At 41.7% G+C, this 21,468-nt stretch overlaps 1 long non-coding RNA gene across 1 annotated transcript; it reads left to right on the forward strand.

Moving 5' to 3' along the window:
- The first annotated feature begins 2,169 nt into the window (after window positions 1-2,169).
- On the forward strand, window positions 2,170-12,596 carry LOC106035579 (uncharacterized). Its single transcript, XR_001206858.3, has 3 exons — window positions 2,170-2,899; window positions 5,731-5,827; window positions 12,465-12,596. It is a non-coding gene; the product is annotated as an uncharacterized lncRNA (long non-coding RNA).
- The last annotated feature ends 8,872 nt before the right edge of the window (window positions 12,597-21,468 follow it).

The raw sequence follows: 21,468 nt of genomic DNA on the forward strand, positions 1-21,468 counted from the left end.
GAGCAGGCTGAGGGGAGGCCTCATGGCGGCCTGCAGCTCCCTCACAAGGGGAGCGGAGGGGCAGGCGCTGAGCTCTGCTCTCTGGGGACAGCGACAGGGCCCGAGGGAACGGCATGGAGCTGGGACAGGGGAGGGTCAGGCTGGGGGTTAGGGAAAGGTTCTGCACCCAGAGGGGGGTCGGGCACTGGGACAGGCTCCCCGGGGCAGTGGTCACAGTACCAAGCCTGACAGAGTTCAAGAAGCGTTTGGACAACACTCTCAGACAGAAGGTCTGATTTTTGGGTGGTCCTGTGCAGAGCCAGGAGTTGGACTTGATGATCCTTGTGGGTCTCTTAGAGCTCAGAACATTCTATGATGCCATGAAAACTATAAGCTACCTTGTCTTTGCTAAGATTTTGTACTGTGGTAGTCATAATGTTTGACAGATCAATTTTCCTAATCAAGAAGCACCATATATCTGTTTTCCACCTTTGCAGTGGTCTAAACCAAAGACTTTAAATACAGTTTTTTAACCTTTTCATACAGCTGAAATAGTGTAAGTGATCATAGTTTTTTGTGTGGTTGTTTTTGTTGTTGTTGTTTTTTTTTTTAAAAAGGCAGGGCCAAGCCCTCATTTTCAAAATAGTGAGTCTGTCCATGAAAACTGGAATAACAGCATGTATCTACTATTTGCTGAAATGAGGCACAAGTATCTTTAGGTAATATAATACTTGGTGAAAGTATAGAGAAACCACAAACTTTTAACTTGTAGAAATGCTGGTAAGGAACATTTTTTTTTTTTTTTTTCCCAGGAAAACCATGTCTTCTCACCTGTGATGGAAGCATCTGGACTCACATTGCTTTTGCTTTTCCTTGCTCATTTTTACAAGATTCTTTGGGATCAACACTGTAAAGATTGATTCCTACCATTGTCCCAGCAGTAAAAGCATGCTTTTGCTACTGCTATTTCTGCTTTAAACAACTCCCATCACATTGCTTTGATACGTGGCTACATTGTTGTGATGAAAGAAGTGTTCTGATCAAATATCTATGTTTTTTACCCCTACTCACCACCTACTGCTTCCTCACAATATGGTGTCAGCAGCATATTTCATGAGCACAGTGTATCCTACATGGCTCCAAGGAACTGGCAACACAAATCAGTATCTTCCTATACAGTAGGAGCGTAATATTAGACAGAATCCAAAGAGCTCCAGTTGCAAAATCCAGCACTCTGGGACACTGTATGGTTTTGTGACTCCAATTTCCTTTGTGTCCAAAAAAATCAACAAATTAATTATATTCATCCCTCTGCCTTATTTTCAGCCTTGAAAGATATGGCATGGCTGTGACATAGTATGCTCTGTGATGACAGACAACCTCTGTGCGTAAGATCATTCTATGTGAAAAAATGAACCTTTTGTATCTGCTACTGTCCTCCTCTTTGACTACAGAGCTCTCTGTCTCTTCTTAGTTTCTAAAAACATTAATGACTGCAATTAATGATCAATGATGGAATCAAGGCATTCAGACAGATCTATCAGACAGATCTATCACAGATAGCAGCATCGTCCTGTAAGCTGTCCATAAAAGTACCTGCCAGATCGTTTGTAGGGGCAGGAAATATGTAGAGCCAATATCTCCAGTCATGGTATTAGATTTTGGTGTTTTATTCAAGGAAAATCACAGCTGTGAAGAAAACTTATCCTAAGTTTAAGTATTGAAGACCTGGTTGCATTTCACTGAGTCAAAAAAGAGCCTAAAGTAATCACTCCAGGTTGGCCAACATGACCTCCAGAGGTCTTTTGCAACCTCAGACCTTCTGTGATAACTCCAATGGACAAGAGCAGCATGCAGGCAGAGGTGTGGGATTAAGCTCTGATATTCTCTCCTTGGAGAGGGACCCACAGTCCTTGCATGCAGAAGGACGGAAAAAGATGGTTGTGTGCCCCATTTTGAACCCAGGCAAGCAGTTATGTCCAGTCGCCACTGGGAATATCACAATGCCACATCCTTTATTTCTAGAAGTAAAAGAAATCCAGACACTAGGGTCTTCATTTCTGCTATTGGTTTCTTTTTTTTCTGTAAAGTAGGATATTAGGCGTCAGTTCAGGAATGATACCATGGAGCAGAGCCAGAAAGTGCTCAGTATGGCCCCATTTTATAATTAATAATTAGTCATGATGCTCTTACTGGACCTTTGGCTTGACACCAAACAGAAAAGAGGGTTGTAATCTGATCTCTCCCTGTGCATGCTTTAACCAGTTTTATTTCCATACAGGACATTGAGTCCATCTGTCTGTTTACACCTTTATTTTGTAAGTACAAATATAAATAATCGATGTTCCCAAGCTGCCCCTTATTCAGTCACTCATAAACCAGTTGATTTCTGATCCTACAACAGCACAAGCAATATAAAGAGAGGATCTGAAATAGGAGAGACTTGTTTCCAGCCAAGAGCCATGTACTTTTGTGATATGGAAAAAATCACAAAATCATTCATTGTTTAGAAGATTTTTCCACTTCCACTGTAGAAGAAGTGGTCACACAGGCATGGCTATTCCTTCTGTAAAGGAGGTGCCAAATTCATCTTTGCATGAACTTGCAATGTCACAAAGAATTTGGTTCTGCACCAGCCAATGGGAGCACCCAGGGAGGCCTGCGCATGCCTCCCCTTGGTGACATCACTGTGGAGCCATTGTGTTTTAAACAATGGGGAAGGTAAATGCAAATAAGGAGAGGAGGCAGGAGGACTGGCCTCTGAGGATAGAACCTCTGCTACCCTCCCTGAGAAGAAGGGAGGAAAAGGCTAAATAGGAAAATGAAGGGAAAAAAGAAATAGGACAGAGACCAAGGGACTCATCCTGGAGACATGGCCTTGCCTATATTTTCCATCTTCCTGGCACATGGCAGGACAAGGGTAAGAAAAACTCGAGAGACCAAGAAAAGAGAGAAACTTTAGTATGCCCATTCTCTAGGCTTGATCCATTTTAAATAACCAACCGAGGTTTTCAAAACCTTTCAGACTTTAGAATTCCAAGGTAGTTGCTAATAAATTGTCCGTGCAAATTTAGGTATCTTAGAGCAACAGCAAAAACCTAAGAGCAACCTAAGCCAGGAGCTACCTTATGTCAGTCATCATACAGCTGCCAGAAGCCAGCCAAAAAAGAGACCCCAAGGATATCATGTGTCTTAGATCTTGCCCTTTACTCAGGGCTGCAAGAAATTGCTTTTATGTACTTGGTATGCACAGCCAGGACCCTCACTGGAAGGTATATGTCTCTAAAGAGCTAGGCAGGACTCATTTGTTTCTTTTAAAACATAGCCAGAACCTGTGCTGTGCCCTTCAAAAGTAGTGGGAGTGCTCAGGGGAAACAGACTCAATTCTTTCCTCATCTCAGAATGCTTTAATCCCTCTTTTCCCACTTTCCAGAAAATGGAGATCACCAAGAGGTTATCTAGTCCTGATAGGCTGATGTGGGAGGTAGAAAAGGACTCCTCTCAGCCCCATGGGAAAACTGTGCTTCTGTGCAGAAAATGCTAAAGACTCACTGAGAGAGGCAGAGCATGACTGTATAGTCTAGTGGTTAGGCTGACAGTGAGGAAGCACAGTTCTGATGCCTGTTTCAATGACCGCTCCTGTATTTTATCTGTTTTATCTAAAATGCAGACTCTGTCTGGGGAGCAAAAAGCAGAATTCAGATCTTTTCCTGTAGAGCATAGCCACTTAACCACTAAAATCCTGAATCACGTCCATAAACCTTGAAGGCTTTTCCATGAAGTGCTGTAGTGGCTAACGGTGCTTCTGTCCAGAGTGGTGTGTAAGCTGGTGTCAGGACATTTCCCTCTGAAGGAGGATGTATAGTGCTGAGTCATCTCATAAAGAAGAGGGAACTCAACTTGGCTGCCCATGTCAAAGTGGGGTGATAGAGATATACAAACTGAGTAGCTTTGGATGAAAATGTAAAGTGAAAAAAGTCAAACACCTATTAACCCTACATGCCTCCAGGGTTGGGCAGGTATTTCCAATGTCGGGTTTTGAACTTAAGTGCCTGAATTCCACCTAGATCCCATATAAAGTGCTTAAGTCTTCTTTTGGAGCTGGCCCAAAGTCACGGTTAGATCTGAACACAATATTTACATTTAAACTCAGTGCTTTCTCACCTGAGTTTTGGGTGCAAAGTTCACTGAGTTCATGAACATAAGCCAACAATCAAGGAAGTTTGGCAAACACAAGCTGAGGTGGTTCAGAGAGCTGGGAATCTGGCAGACCTACAATGGTAGATTTCTACTCTTCGTACATCCTCAAAGCAAGAGCGATTATATTTATCACCCCAAACACCAAGCTGAGCAGGGCTCAGTGTAGACAGCTGGAAGGGAGGGAGGAGGGAACAAAGAGTCTGAATGGGTCATGGTGTGCCCATAAATGCTGTGACATTCAAGATGCTGCCCAAACTGATGTGTGCACAGGGAGCTGCACTCCAACAAACCTGCGAGCTGTTTGAGAGCACAGTGTGCAATATCCTGGCATTTAGGCTGATTGCTTACAGGTGGTGAAGGAGAGAGACCCCAACATCCACTTTGAGAGCACCTTTGCTGAGGCTTGCATGAAATTAGCCACTAAGGCACGCAGTGCAGACAGGTGACAAATTGCACTTTCAGCTCTTACTTATATGTCTCTGTGCATTTACAAAGAAGCTGCATGGGAGAATGATAGGAAAGGTGGCTGGAAGGGCTCTCTAGAGATCACCCAATCTTGCCTCCCATCTGGAGCTTGAAATTGAGGGATTCTTTTCAGTGCCTCACTCTGAATATCCTTACAGGCCCCTTGCATGCTGACAGACTCAAAGATGCTGAGTACTGTTTGGATTTTGTGGTGTGAAAGCTAAATAAATGATTAAATGGAAAAAAAAAAAAAAAAAAGAAAAAGGAGAGAAGAAGAGAGAAGTCAGGATAGAGCCTCTAGTTTCCAAAGGCATGTTGAGATTCCCAGGCAATCTCATAAAGACTGAAGTATGTGGAGCTTTTTTGCCCTTAACCTCAAGATGAATGACTTGTTTTAAAGACAGTAAAAATGCCATGTTGTGCAGGTGTCTGTATGTGTGGGTAGATTTCTCAGGAGGACTTCAGGGCCTATAGCCACACCAGTTGTGCTCCCAAGAAGCAGCTGCACTCCTGCACAGAGCTTTCCCCAGGTCCTCCTCCCTATCACCGTCCCATTCACCTCCAGACCTGTGCACGTGAAACTGGAGGTAATTAAACAAAATGCGATCTGAGTAGAGCAGTGACTAATAAATGAACAATAGACATATTTGAACACCAGAGGGCAATTAGAAAAGGAGCTGAAATGGGAATAATTAGATAATATACTTCTAAATGAATGGCAAATCATAGTTAATCCTGTTGACTGTTTATGATAAATAGAAAAAATGGCTTGTCAAAGTACTGTTAGTTTTTCTATGGCTTGATAGATCAAGGTTAGTTACTGTTAGAACCACAACATTATGCTTTGTTTCCAACTGATGAAGGAATAAGATTGATTTGAAACATATGGTGAAAAATACTGCAGTTCTTTGTTTGCATCTGTTATACTTTTGCTTGTTAGTAATTGGTTCACAAGTTGCTTTTCTATTTTTTTGCTGTATTTTTTTTTAATATATTAAGTGAAAACAGAGACTTTTTAGCAGATGTACAAATGAGAGGATAAACATCTCAAAAAGCTTTGAAGCTGTGTTGTTTTTTTTTCTCCAGTTTGTTTTGTATCTCTTGGACTACACACAGGATTTTCTGCTAGTGAGCAAGGGAGTAAAGTCCTTTTATTGGGTCACCTGGACCTGGTGAGAAAAAGGTCTGTATCTGACATCCTGTGATAGCATTTTTCGGAGAAATGAGATTTGCAGAGAAACTATGGTATTTGAAACTTTTTCTATGGTATATTCAAATTTTTAAAGGGATTAACTCTTAATGTATAAGAAAGGTTCTAAAAGGAGTCCCTGAGTGTCTAGCTATTTAAAGCCAAGGAACTCTCAAATGATTAATTTTTTTAAAATGCCTTCAAACTGCAAGCAACATAGCACTTAAAATTAATTCTTCTTAAGGATACAATTCAGTGTATTCACATTTTCACATCTTTATTCCCTTGTTAGACCATGAAGAACAGCTAATCATAACCCTGTGATCTGTGAGTGTATACCACAGCAAGCCTAAAAGCCAGTGGAAATTACAATGTGTGTGCTTCAGTACAATCAATTTTGTTTGTTATTTTAGTGGCATGATTCCTGTTTACAGCAATCAAGCCATCATGTCGCACAAAGTAAATCAATAGGGTGATAATGTAGCTGTTTACTATACTTACAGACTTGTCTGTGACCATGTCTAGGACACCCCATATCCTACAGTGCAATGTTCTTCAATTTTATTTCTCTTTGGATTAAGGTTGACATAACTCACAGGTACTAGGAAATCCCACCATGCTACAGAATTTAACTTTTATAAGAGATACATCTGGTACATATTTATAGTGAGCAGAATAAGGACTTGTTTCGATTATGCATGTGGATTAGCTCTTTGAAGAAAAAAAGTAGGTGTTACCTCATGCCCATATAAATCCAGTGGTAAAATGTGCCTAAAACTAAAACCCCCTTTACGTGCCTTTACTTGTAGATGCACATTAACATGTTTCAGGCACAGCTCTGAACAAGACACACAGACATATGTTGCTATGAATCTTGGAGAACGCACTGTGCTTTCATTTTTCAAGCTATGCAACAATTCCTGCTATAGATTTATGTTGTGCCAGAAAGGGACAATATATGGATATCCTGTGGGCATAGAACAACATATTTTCAATATATATCAAACACATATAGGCAGAGGAGCAAGTTACTATTGGGTAAATTAGGAAGTGAACTTGCAGTGTTTCAGCTGTTTGTGGCAGCATCCCATGCCCATGTTATTACCTACTGCATCTCGCAGTGCACCCAGGGCATCCTGTCAATCTTTCATTGAGATATGAAAGCACTGAAAGCGTATCATTGCGCATCATCTCTGGTAGAGGACACTGCAGGGCAATACTGTCACGCAGTCCACTGACACAGTGTGAATGCTTTGCTGCAAACTTACTCCAGCCTACTCTGCAGCATCCAGCTCATCAGAGAAAAATTAACAGTCAAAATGGGTCAGCTAATTGGTTTTAAGAGTTTATGTGTGTCCATTCCACAAGATGGAAATTGTAGACTAGGGATATACATCCCTTTTCTGGGAGGCATGGGAGGGGAAGGGAGGAGCTGGAGCAAGAGGAGGAGGACCTGCTGCAGAAGAACATCCATGGAGAATATTCCTTCCTGATTCAGCAAGGTGTCTAGTCAGTAATGGCATGGGTATAGACCCAGATTTTCATAATTTTCAGGAGGGCTGTATGCTGTCACTTCATAAACCATGTTTTGTCTGAAAGAAAGAAAGAAAAATGAAAAAGCAGAAAAAAAAATTATGATGCCAAACTTTCTGCTTTCTTGTCTATCACTAAGTCACATTTTGCTTGGTGTATTCTCTTGAAATGCATTCATAAGGTGTGAGATCTTGAGGCCTCCTCAAGTGTTACTTGCAGTATGGGCTTTTTTGAAAGTCAGCGACACTGATTCTCTCTTCCTGAGTCTCTCCTATTTAAATGATTTCTAGAGCACAGAGCTTTCTGCCATGGAAAGAAACCACAACATGTCATGGTCTGAAAACTTTACATTCCCCAGAGTCTGCTAAATTTGGCGCTTCTCCCCCTGTATTCCACAAACTTCCAAATCTTCCCTTGAGGGGAGCATTCTGTGGCAATTCCCTAAGTAAACCTTCCTTTGTTTCCTGGGATTTCTGTATCTCTTCCTTCGGTTTTGATCTATGTGAGTAACTTGCAGTCCTGAGACTTCTGGCAGATGGAGGTCCATTGCTGCAGACTCCTGCAGGATCTCTTTCAGGGTCTAGATAGTACCAGGTAGCAACATTTTCTGTTGGTTCTGTGATAGCTTTTCTATAACAACTTTGCCTAATAAGCATTTGTAAAATCAGATTTGTGCGTTTAATAAAATGAATGCAACTTTTAAAGAAGATTTGACATTTTATAGAATTCCATTTATTTGTGTCTCAGCTAGCCTTGTTAACGATGGCAAAGTTAGTAATGATGTTTGGCAATCAAAACACGTTATGAAGTATTCAAACAATACAAGGTTAGTTAAGTTAAAGGAGATGTTGTGCAGAGCATTTCAAATTGAATTTGGATAGTGGCAAGCATCTGTGTGTTTGGAAATCTCTAAGTTTCTGCCTGAAGGGTAAATTGAAGCTTATATAAACAAGAACTTGTGATCTAATGTTTGGGCTTTTACTGACACAGACACAAAGACACACACAGATGCACACACATAAACCTCTATGGGAGGTTACAAAAGATATAAAAAAAGAGAGAGAGAGGGAGAGAGAGGACGTAGAGGAAGAGATGAGACATGTAAGCTGTCTATTTAATGTTTTTCACTCATGTAATACAGTCTGGCAAGGCTTTTTCCACAGTTCCACCAAGCCAGACCTGTAAAAGCAATTATCTGTCATCATAACGTGAAACAAACTTGCAACTGCTGTGGTTCTGAGAAGCGTGACAAAGTTAATTGAAATTTAGGCATTGAATAGTTTTCACTTCCTGAGATAAGGTGTGTTTTCAGGGGAAGTTTGTTGCTATGTTGGCTTTGGTTAACTATTCTTAAGACTCTTGTTAAAGGATTTGTGTTATTTCTGTGGGTGGATCGTAGTCTCATCCAATTATGACTTCAGTAGAGCCAAACTTTGTGTCATATGCTTTACTAGCCCATACTGGTTTGCACATTCCTCTCACTTCACAAGAAGATAGAAAAAAAGAAAAAAAAAAAAGAAAAAGAAAAAAAATCTCTCTCAAGTGATTACAAAAAGTACTTTGGAAGTATCAAATTTTACTGAAAGTTCAGTTCACTCCAAAAATATCATTTTGGTGGCTTATTGGCGTATTGTTTTAGTAGCTACAATAAAATTATTTGAAATGTCACAAAAATATTAATTCTCAGCCCAGAAGCCAAATGTGAAACATTCTTAGGTTTTCTTGGCTAGTTATCTTCTAATCTGATTGTAGAGCAGCATGCATTTGCTTTCACCTGGTTTTACACTCTTTTTAAAATGATACCTATAATAAAATGGCTTGCTGTTAACAATTGAAATCCTAAAGGCATTCATGGCATTGGTACTAGTGCGAGTAATATAAGAATATGGAAAGGAAACTGGAACTTTCTGAGTCCCTGGGGTATATTACTTGCCTGATTCTCTGATTCTCTTTTTAGCCCTATTTTGCTCTAATACTTTTCCACCAACTTGCAGTGGAGTGGTTCCAGAGCATGATCTTGTAAGACGCTTGGTATCCTCAACACTGATTGAAAGAGTACACAATGAAATTGAGTCTTCTCTCCATTAGGAGGGGAAAAAAAGAAGAAGAAGAAGAAGAAAAAAAAAGAATTTTGGACACTCTTGATGACAAATCAGAAGAAATATAAAAAGTAAACAAAAAAAGCATTTGATTTTAGGAGATTTATATATATATATATATATATATATATACCTTATTGTTTTGATCATAGAATGATTCATAGAATGATTTGGGTTGGAAGGGACGTTAAAAGACCATCTAATTCCAACCCCCTGCCGTGGGCAGGGACACCTCCCACTAGACCAGGTTGCCCAAAGCCCCATCCAGCCTGGCCTTGAGCACCTCCAGGGATGGGGCATCCACAGCTTCTCTGGGCAGCCTGTGCCAGTGCCTCATCACCCTCTGAGGGAAGAATTTCTTCCTTATGTCTAATCTAAATCTCCCCTCTTTTAGTTTAAAGCCATTCCCCCTTGTCCTATCACTACACCCCCTGACAGAGTCCCTCCCCAGCTTTCCTGTAGGCCCCCTTTGGGTACTGGAAGGGTGCTGTAAGGTCTCCACAGAGCCTTCTTTTCTCCAGGCTGAACAAACCCAGCTCCCTCAGCCTGTCTTCACAGGAGAGGTGCTCCAGCCCTCTGACCATCCTCAAGGCCATCCTCTAAACTTGCTCCAACAGCTCCATGTCCTTCTTATGCTGGGGGCCTCAGAGCTGAACATAGATTTTGTTTTGATGTTGACCCTTAGTTCTTGCTTTTGGGGTCTTTTAATTTCTTTCTTAAAGCAATTTTTAGTCACTTTGAAGGAAGAAAAAAAAGGTCTTAAGAACTGATACAAAAAATATTTTATGAAAGTATAATTATTATTTCAGTGAATGTTTCCAGGGAAAGAAATGCCAGTAATAGAGCTAGGACCTGTGTCTACTAAAGACATTTGCAGCTTTAAGCCCTAAAAAGTAGAGAAGGAAGCTTTAGTATTCCTCTCAATCTCCATGTAACATAAAAGTTCAAAATAGCATTAAATAATGTCCCTGAACCCTTGGTCCCCTGAACCTGTAGGCAGGAGCTGGAGGAGTGAAGTCCCTCCTATTTTAAGTAAAAAGTAGGTTTGAGACCACCTGATGAAACTGAAGAGGTACAAGTCTATGAGGCCTAATGCCATGTATCCCAGAGTCCTAAAGGAACTGGCTGATGGAGTTGCCAAGCCTCTCTCCATCATGTTTGAAAAGTCCTGGTAGTCAGGTGAATTCTTCATTGACTGGAAAAGGGAAAACATTGCTCCCATTTTTAAAAAGGGTAGAAACAAAGACCGAGGTAACTACAGACCAGTGAGCTTCACCTCTGTGCCAGGGAAGATCATGGAAAAGATACTCCTGGAAGCAATGTCAAGGCATGTGGAAGATGAGGTGATCAGAGACAGCCTGCATGGCTTCACCAAGGGTCAGACCAGTCTGGTGGCCTTCTATGATGGAGTGACTGCAACAGTCAACAGTGGAAAACTGACTGATGTCATCTACCTGGACTTCTGCAAGACCTTTGACATGGTCCCACAACATCCTTATCTCTAAATTGGAGAGATATGTAGAGTGGGCTGTTCAGTGGGTTAGGAATTGGGTGGATGGCTGCAGTCAGACAGTTATGGTCAACAGCTCTATGTCCAGGTGGAGGCCAGTGCCAAGTGGTGTTGCTCAGGGGTCTGTCCTGGGACCAGTGCAGTTTAATATCCTTATCAGTGACAGAGACACTGAGATCAAGTGCACCCTCAGCAAGTCTGCAGATGACGCCAAGCTGAGTGGTGCAGTCGGTACAACAGAAGGAATGGATGCCATCCAGAGGGACCTGGACAAGCTTGAGAAGTGGGCCTACATGAATCTAATGAGGTTCAACACATCCAAGTGCAAGGTGCTGCACCTGGGCTGTGACAATCCCAGACACAAGCACAGACTGTGAGAAGAATTCACTGAGAGGAGTCCGGCAGAGAAGGACTTGGAGTTTCTGGTGGATGAAAAGCTCGACACGAGCCAGCAGTGTGTGCCTGCAGCCCAGAAGGCCAACTGCGTCCTGGGCTGCACCAACAGAGGGGTGGGCAGCAGGTGGAGGGAGGGGATTGTGCCCCTCTGCTCTGCCCTTGTGAGGCCCCACCTGCAGTGCTGCGTCCTGGTCTGGGGCCCCCAGCACAAGAAGGATGTGGAAGTATTAGCACAAGTCCAGGGGAAGGCCACAGAGATGATCAGAGGGCTGGAGCACCTTTCCTATGAAGACAGGCTGAGAGAGCTAGGGATGTTCACCCTGGAAAAAAGAAGGCTCTGGAGAGACCTTATTGTGGCCTTTCAGTACTTAGATGAGGCTTGCAAAGCAGATGGAGAGCGACTTTTTGCTCAATCAGATAATGACAGGATGAGGGGGAATGGCTTTAAACTAAAGGAGGGGAGATTGAGATTAGGTATTACGAGGAAATTCTTTACTTGGAGGCTGGTGAGGCACTGGCACAAGTTGCGCAGAGAAGCTGTGGATGCCCCATCCCTGGAGGTGCTCAAGGCCAGGCTGGATGGGACTTTGGGCAATCTGGTCTGGTGGGAGGTGTCCCTGCCCATGGCAGGGGGTTGGAACTGGGTGAAATTTAAGGTCCCTTCTGACCTAAGCTGTTCTATGAGTCTCTGAAGTCAGAGTTGCAGGAGTATTTCCTCTCAAAAAGACTGAACTGCCTTATGGCAGCCTCCTGCAGCTCCCATTTCATCTTCCCTCCAACCTCAGCATTCCCCAAATATCTCTGAGGCAAGAGACAAACCAAGAGTGAGGATGCAAGTGAGGGTCACACCAGACACTAGTCTAGAAATTCTGGGCAGTTATGAGGCTCTCCAGGACTACTGCAAGACCTAATACCGCTATATGAGACTTAAATTTGATGTGACTCTAATGAGAGTCCAGACTGATGCCATAGAAGTCAATCCAGCTTTTAAGAACAACAAAAGGGCTTAGACTGTACAGAACAGGCTTCCATGACCTAGTAATTTAACGAGAATATTTCCGTACTTTTTTTTTTTTATTATTACTGTTTTCAGATGTAGAGGAACTGCATGCCCTAGATCTACTCAGACTTGCTGGGTATCTGGGTCTAATGCACAGGCCTGATCTTCTCAAAACTGAGGCTGAGCCTGGGAAAACTGTGGAACTGCACTTGAGGAAAAGTAAAGCCCAGCATCTGAGCAGGCACCATGGGACTGAATCAGCAAAGGAGGAGCATGCAGCTAACCCTTCAACGGTTGTATTCTCCTTCCCCACTGCTCTGCTAAACGCAGTTATTTGATTATAATGATTATAATTCAGTCCACCATAATGCAATGGAAATTTCTCAGGACAGAGTTTTTTTTTCTTTTTTTTAATTTTTTTTCTTTTTTTTTTCTTTTTTTTTTTTTTTTCTAGAAATAGGCTAAATGAACCTTTTTGGAAGTGTTATTTCCCTGTAAACTAGTTATACTGTCCTCCTTCTTGCTTCTGGTACAAGCAGTAATTTTGGATGTGCTTTCCATTTTTTTCCCATCCTCTCTACCCTCTCCAGACTGTTGCATTTTTGAACACTGAAGTACATGCATTGTTTATGTATTACATTTCTCCTACCTGGCCTGCAGCCATGCCCTCTTAGGCAATGAGCTCACTGGATCTCATAAACCATGGCAGGGTTAGGCCAGGTCAGTGTCTACTGGAGAGCATCTCCAAGGAGAAGCTGAGTGCTGTGGGAATCGTGGGTGCAGTTCAGTAGGTGGCACTCTTTCCGTTGGGTCTGCCCTAAAACACTGCTGGATACACACTTGCCATGCAAGCCAACCCTATAGTGTCACAGGTCCATGAGCACAGGGGTGAGTGTCCTCTTGCATTCTCAGTGTTGGTGTCATTGCTATCCCATTGCTGGATGCTGGTGCTCCCCTTTCACACCTCCCACCAGCCCACATAAAGCATATAGGAGGGCATGAGCAGGATGGAGGTGGGGAGAAGAAAAAAAGCTTGTCCACACCCTGAGGAAGCTTTCCCATTGGGATATCAGGACCACGTGGGGGCTGAGAGGTGCAAAGCCAAGTTTAAATCTGCCCTAGGTAGTGGGATCCAACTACCCCAAATCTCCCCAAAGTGTGTGGGCTTCCAGCCCCCTCTGCAGCTCTTTGATGCGTTGCTCTGAATCATCTACTTCTCTGTTTTGTCTTGCAAATGCTTAAGGCTCTCTGACTCCTGTAGACACTGAGAACGTAGCCAATGTCCAAAAATCATATATTAGTATTTTTCTCTACAAAAACAAAAGGGTTCCCCAACCCAGTAGTGTCTCAGCTCTTTTGCTCTGGAGACCATTCGCATGAGAAGAGGAAAAAAATTAAAAAAAATAAAAAAATCACCCTCTGAAGCACTCAGTTCTTTTCCCCAAGATCTGTCAAATATGGCGTAGCTCCCAAAACATTTAATTCCCCAGACCACCTGGGAGAGTCCCACAAACCACTGGTGGTCCATAGACCACAGTCTGAGTGCCGCTGTGTTAGGCTACTGCTTAAAGGAAAGGAAATTAAACACAGAAAGCTGTTAAAATGACATTGCATGTGAGTCATGGCTCCACATTAAGTAATGTTCTTACAGAGCACTTGTCTTGTCCCCCTGGATGAAAGCTCCCCACCTTCTGTCTCTAGTCTCTACCCCTTAGTAATAAATATCATGTTTTATTATTACAGGAATGAAAGAAATGCTAATGCTTTGTCTGAGAAACAATGAAGTGTTCGAAATAGAAATATAATGAGAGGTGTACGACTGAATACAGCACTCATATTTCTGCTACTGACATGCAATGAATTCTTTAAATTTCCATTGAAGCCCGTTTAAATGAAATTTGCCAAAGAACACTTCTTTTTCACATTCTCCCTCTCCAAAGTGCACCCTAGTGCAACCAGACTCTGTCTTTGTTCACTTAATATTGGGCTATAAGAAGCTTGCTTCAGCCCTGCCTGCTGACTGGTGGGGTCATGTAGAGAAAGAGTCTAGCGGCCAGAATTTCATGCAGTTCCATGTCTGATTTTTAAGCCATTTTTAATGAGCTAATTTTTATGATTGCAGACTCACTCAGGCTTTAAAAAAAAAAAAAAATAAAAAGGATTTAGATATGTGGAAAGGTTGCCATGCAGCAATTGGCCCATTACTACTGCAGTCTATTATTCATCTTTCGCTGTCAGATTACAAATATTTCTCCCTCAAACCTTTAAATCCCAGCTCTGAAGATGCTTGACACAGAACTCAACCCTCCAGATGACCACAAAAGATGACTTTATTTGGTACCCACCCACTTCCAGGTGTTGCGCCCAACACACCCTGCTATTTTGCAGAGCTGCTGGTGAGAGGACAGCGTCTCCATCCAGACGTCTCAGGTCCGTCCCTGCCTGTTGACGTGCACAGAGTGAGCAGAGCTCCAGATTTGGTTGATATCTTTGGAGCAGCAACAGGGCTGAGGTGTGGATCTGTCATACTTGGGACCTTCTCCCAGCACTGTGTGGGGAGACCTTGTGCAACATGTGGCTGAGGGGAAGGGTCAGAATGATAACTGCCTGCCAGCAGGGATATGAAAAGTGTCAAAGATATGGTTTGTGATGTGCACAGGATTACTGTCAGCCCTTTGAAGTGGTAAAGCCCAAACCTTACATTTTCAACTCAGTGCCTCCTCCCTAAGGCTGTTGGTTACCCTCTCTCCATAACGCACTGGAGGTGCAGAGAGACAAGGCAGGGCTGCCAAGCCCTGCTGCACGAGGCACAGGGAGCTTGGCAGGCTGGCAGGCAGCTGTCTGTGCTATTGCAGCAGTGGGGCAATGATCCCTGCCCTTCCTGCCCCAGGGCTGGGATCTTGGCAGCTGCCTGCCAACAGAAAGTCGAGATTTCTAACTCTTGTGCTTCCAGGTGTCGTCACATGAGCTGCTGGTTCTGTGTTTTTCTTTTGTGAGAGCACAATTTGCTTCACTTCTATTCTTTATAAAGGAAAGGGTGCTTTTAAAGCATTTCTTAGCAACTAAACTGTATTGACAAGATTTCTGCAAGGCCTGGCAGCATAAACATGGAAAGAAAGGGAGGGATGATACAAGTAGGACTCTCCAGGTGAGCTCCCATCAGGAAAGGATGAAACCTGAATGGTCCAGCTGGTTTCTCTCCAGCAAACACCCAATTGATCTCAGGCTGGAGACCACCAACACAGCTCCTCGGTGATATGTGTACAAAGGGTTGAGTCTGAGGAATTTAAGGGAATTTGCAGGAGCATGTTGGCCACTTCTGAATTTCGGTAGCGATGTTCTGAGCGTGGATGGTAGATACATGGTATCAGCCATCAGTGAAAACACATTGCATTAACAAAAATAGTAGTAACAGGAATAATTGATGGTAATAATAGTAAGAAACAGGAGCAGTGGTTTGGAGCAGGTGACTTTCAGAGGTCCCTTTCCAGCTCAACCATTCTGTGATTCCATGATTCTGTGATTCTGGGATTTTTTTCTGCAGGATTCTCTGTATTGCTGTCAATATGCAGATATGGAAAATTTCACTGTGTCTCCAGAAAACTGAGGAGGACATACCCTAATCCAACATTAATTCTAGAACATTTATGATAGTAATGAGTGCACATTTTCGTTGGTTACTTTTAGCATATTTTCATATCAGTGTGATGCAAATGAAATGTTGAACTGGTGTTCACTGCCAGACACTTTACTATTCACACATGGATAAAAAAGTTCAGAAAGTAATTAATCATGTGTTTGTAATTTGTTAGGCACTTTGATTAGGCATTTTAGGCATCTTGATAATGCTAGAGGTAGCAAGCAAAAAATTATGAACAAAGCATTGGCAAACCACATCCAGAACTTCTGGCATAAAGAATGGAATTTATGTCCATATCAGGTGGGGCAAAGTAAGCACAGTCTGCTGGAACAGTTTGTTCCCATGAGCTTGGCTTCTGAATTTGGTTGGCCTCCATATGGGGCATCAGCATTACACCAGGTGAGGCACCTGAGGGAGGACATCTGTGAAGGACAGATCCAGCCAGAGCTGCAGAGAATCCACAGAGCAGCCACACGCAGCAACCACTGCCCTGATTCAATCCAAAGATGAGGCTGAACAGATGGGTATAGAGACCCACAAGACGACCCAGGAACCTCGTACATCTCTCTGTGATCCAGCGACCTGTGCAGAGCAAGAGCAGGAGAAGCTCCTGTTTGGAATTTGAGGTCTGGCAACTTTTATATCCATATGGACTTTACAGAATTCCAGAATTTGGGCAATGGCCAGAGTCTGGGGAGAGCCAAGTATCCCAGAACACCAGGGGTTGAGATCCAGAACAAAAATGTTATGCTAATTGGAGGCATCACAGAATAAGCAGAAACATGAATAAATTATTCTGGAGCTTGCGAATAGGTTACAAAGTGCATATGGATATAGCCCACAGCAAAATTATTCAATAGATACTTAGCACTTACTAAGTTAGTTCTGTCATCTCCCCCATCTTAGTGCATGAAACTCTTTGGCATAGGGATGGTCTGGATTACTGTGGGAGCTAAATGAACCCTTAACCATAATAAATATGGAATGGCACAGTATTCCCTTGTTTATTTCATGGAAAACAGGGCATGATAGCACTTATGACTTTCTTGCTTTTTTATATGGTTCTGTTCGCTCCATCCACCTGGTGCCTTTTGATGATTCATTTTAATGTGTTCAGCACGTGCTCATACACAGACTGAGATCGCGATAAAGAAGCACTGCAGTGTGAGTATCCAGGGATCTATGCCCAATCAGTTGTTGACAGTGACAGAGTGACAAATGCTGTCAATATTGTATGATGTGAAAAAAAAATAAAAAATAAAAAATAAAAAATAAAAAATAAACACTACCAGAAAATTCAGTCCTGGAAAATTCTGAAAAACAGTTTTTCCAAAGGTTTGGTGAAAAGCAAAAGTCCCCCAAGCACATATTTCCCTTGAAGAATGTAGATGGTTTCAGTACTTAAAGTCAAGCACACACATATGTTCTGTGGTGATCCAAAGCTGTTACCACTCAGTGTGTACGGCTTTATCTCAGTTCCCCTTATACTAAGATAATTTATGTCAGATTTATGATTTACTGTAGATTTATGACATACACCAGACTGTCATTCTTCATAACTAGAGAGCTGAAGTAATCTCCAAAATATTTAGCATCATACCTAGAACACTCATTGATGGTGGAGTAAGTTTTGCAGAAATTTATGAAATTTCCTTATACGGGTATGCAGTCCCCGGTATTGATGAGGGATCCAGTAATGGAAAATAAAGTCTTCTGTTACTGCAGAGTAATACAGCCTGGGTTTGGAGTGCATTTTCAGTCTTGTTTCTTTACCTTTAGGAGCACACATTACTTTTATTAGATAGACAGACAGACAGACAGACTGATAGATAGTTATGGCTAGAAGTACCACAACAGAAAAACAATGTTTTTCATTTAAATTGTTTTGCTTTTCAGTCAGCTTGTCTTACTCAAAAGCAACAGAAGACCCTTGACTTCATTTATATTTCAAAGCCTAGTCACTCTTTGACATCTGTTTTGGTGGAAGTTTAAACTACTTTGCTGACTTTGTTACTTTATATAAATGTTTAAAGACAATTCAATAAAGTGCAATTTCTTTGAGACAGGTACTATCATGTCAGTTTGAGGTAATCATGGCCATGCCTGCTTACATGTTTCTAATGCCATTTGATAGGTGTCATTGACTTTTATGAAAATCTTTGAGGCACTTCCTTATAGACTGTGTTTGGAATTACTGTACATATCTCTTTCCTGGCCTCTGGCTGAATCTTACAATGTAAATAGGTTCATGTGGCTGGCACAGAGAGGGATAAGGTGTGTATTACTAGAGCCAATACTTCAAAGGGGTATGCATGGTTTCAACCAAAATTAAGAACAGGAGAGCCCTGTGTAGACACTTTTTCTTTTTTTTCTTTCATTTTTTTTTCCTAGTTCCTTCTTTAAATGAAGAATGTCTGGATGAAGCTTTCCAAAGAATTATTTTAAATAATTTAAGTAAATTTGTGTCATCCTACTTGGACATTTTTTTGCTTTGAAATTGTTTCTATTGAGACATAATAGCCTAGCAATCAAATTAGTGATGTTAGAACCTCTCAGATATATCATGAATTATCAGCATGTTGAGCAATGAAAAACATATAGTTGATAAATACACAGTTGTTACTGACAATGAAATAAAATGCTTGAAAAATACAACTGTGCAAAAAATCAGCTATACAAATAAAGTTTTTATAGATTAAAATCAACTATAAAGACTACACAAAACACTTAAAAGCTGTATACAGTAAAACACCAAACCTGTCACATGAAAAAATGCTACTGCAGTAGGTTATATTCATTAATATGTTATTCGCCTTCAGAGGTAAGAAATGTAACTGAATTCGTGATGTGAAGCTCTTGTATCAAATAATGTGACTTTATATACTTTTAATGTTGCTAGAAGAGTGAAAAGAAGTATTTTGTTTTCATTTCAGGTGGGGACTGAAAACCGTGAAACAGTAAAAAAAAAATAAAATAAAAATAAAATTAAATGCTTCCACCGCAGCTAAGGAAACAATTCTTTCAAATGAACTGCACTTAATCTCATTAACACTGAATTTGGTCTGTAAGCACCAGTATAATTGATGTGGCACAAATGCTGTTATGTTTAATTTGTATTGCAATCATAAATAGTATTTTTTTTTCTCTTGGGCAAAGCCCAGGAAACATTATTCTCAGTTAGAGTAGGCAGACCTCAAGTCCATGCTAGAGGAAAGTACCAGACTGCAACATGTTCCTCAGGGGTCTGTCCTGGGACCAGTGCTGTTTAATATCTTCATCAACGATACTGACAGTGGGATTGAGTAAGTCAATCTCAGCAAGTCATCTCAGCAAGTCTGCAGATGACACCAAGCTGAGTGGTGCAGTCAATACACCAGAAGGAAGGGATGCCATCCACAGGGACCTGGACAAGCTTGAGAGGTGGACCCATGTGAACCGCATGAGGTTCAACAAGTCCAAGTGCAAGGTGCTGCACCTGTGTTGGGGCAATCCAAAACATGAGCACAGACTGGGAGAAGAACTCATTGGGAGCAGCCCTGCAGAGAAGGACCTGGGGGTTCTGGTGGACAAAAAGCTCGACATGAGCCAGCAGTGTGTGCCTGCAGCCCAGAAGGCCAACTGCGTCCTGGGCTGTATCAACAGAGGGGTGGGCAGCAGGTGGAGGGAGGGGATGGTGCCCCTCTGCTCTGCCCTTGTGAGGCCCCACCTGCAGTGCTGCGTCCTGGTCTGGGGCCCCCAGCACATGAAGGATGTGGGGCTGTTAGAGCAGGTCCAGAGGAGGGCCACAGAGGTGGTCAGAGGGCTGGAGCACCTCTCCTGTGAAGACAGGCTGAGAGTGCTGGGGATGTTCAGCCTGGAGAAGAGAAGGCTCTGGAGAGGCCTTATGGCAGCCTTTCAGTACTTAAAGAGGGCTTATAAAAGAGACAGAGAGCAACTTTTTACATGAGCAGATAGGACAAGGGAGAATGGTTTTAAATTGAAAGAGGGGAGATTTAGATTAGATATAAGGAGGAAATTCTTTACTGTGAGGGTGGCGAGGCACTGGCACAGGTTGCCCAAAGAAGTTGTGGATGCCCCATCCCTGGAGGTGCTCAAGGCCAGGCTGGATGGGGCTTTGGGCAACCTGGTCTGGTGGGAGGTGTCCCTGCCCATGGCAGGGGAGTTCCAAACTAAACCACTCCATGATTATAACACAGAAATGGCAGGCATTACAAAGTGTTTTAGACTTTTATCTACAGATCACACTAAATTATTTGATGCTGAATGTATATGTAACTGGATTTTAGCCAAAGCTGTCCACTTAAAAGCTTTCCCTTTCTCTTACCTTTGTCTAGCTTGTATATTGGGTGTCACTCCTAGGATTATGGGGTTACTGTCACAACATCAACTTACATTTTAAATAAAAAAAAAAAAAGCATTTTAGTTTTGAATCTTCTGTGATTAGGAAAAAAAAAATAGCAGTTCACAACTTGTCTGTTCAGTTAGAGATAGCAGCCCCTTTGTCCTGTATGCAGGCAGGACATGGGTAAACCTAGTCACCTGCATGAATGAATATCACATTTTACAACTGAGTTTTATGGGGCCACTCAATTTGAGCTACAACGACACAGAAGATGAAGAATATGCACTGCCTTCCAGATAGTAATTCCTCTTGCATAAAAGCAATTTGTTGGACACAAATATTGCAGCGCTATTCTTATCTTACAGATAGTACATACTCTCATTCCTACTACATGTAAACAAAACAAAAAAGGAGCAAAATAACTGCATTTTCCTTAATAGAATTGTGTGTGAGACGTGAAACCAAGTAAATAATAATTATGAAGTGACAAGAAAAATAACCATATTCTGCTTATATTTATAGAAGATGAATATCCTAAAATACCATCTGCAAATTGTGCATCATATGGCATCTGATACTTGTTTTGTGTTTTTGTTTGTTTGTTTGTTTGTTTTGTTTTCCTGAGAATGAAGAAAGTATAGTAACATCAGCTGAAAGCAAACACTGCTTTGATCTTCTGTATGCAGTTTAAGAGAAATCACCTTAAGTTTCATTTTGTAGGTATGATCTATAGCCTGATCTATCTCTTCACCGAAATATTGTTGGCTAATAGTCAGTAATTCCAAAGAGCAATTAAGATGGGATTTGATGGTATACTTAAGTCAGAAAATTACAGGGACCTGACTTACATTTTTGTAAAGAAACATAAGTCATCCTAATGGTAGGAATAAACACTGAAAGGAACATCTATCAAGACAAATTAGAAAGATGCTACTGATGTAAACTTTAGGAAACAAAATACACTTGGAGATGGCACGGGTGACCACTCACAGCAAAAGCAGATGCTGAATTTAAACCTGTGTTTGAATTGTTAGAAATTTATTAAAAATAAAAAATAAAGAAAGTGAAGAATCGGATAATTTGAAAAAAAAGTTAAATCTATCCATACTTCTTTT

This window comes from Anser cygnoides, chromosome Z (genome assembly GCF_040182565.1).
Source record: "Anser cygnoides isolate HZ-2024a breed goose chromosome Z, Taihu_goose_T2T_genome, whole genome shotgun sequence".
NCBI lineage: Eukaryota > Metazoa > Chordata > Aves > Anseriformes > Anatidae > Anser > Anser cygnoides.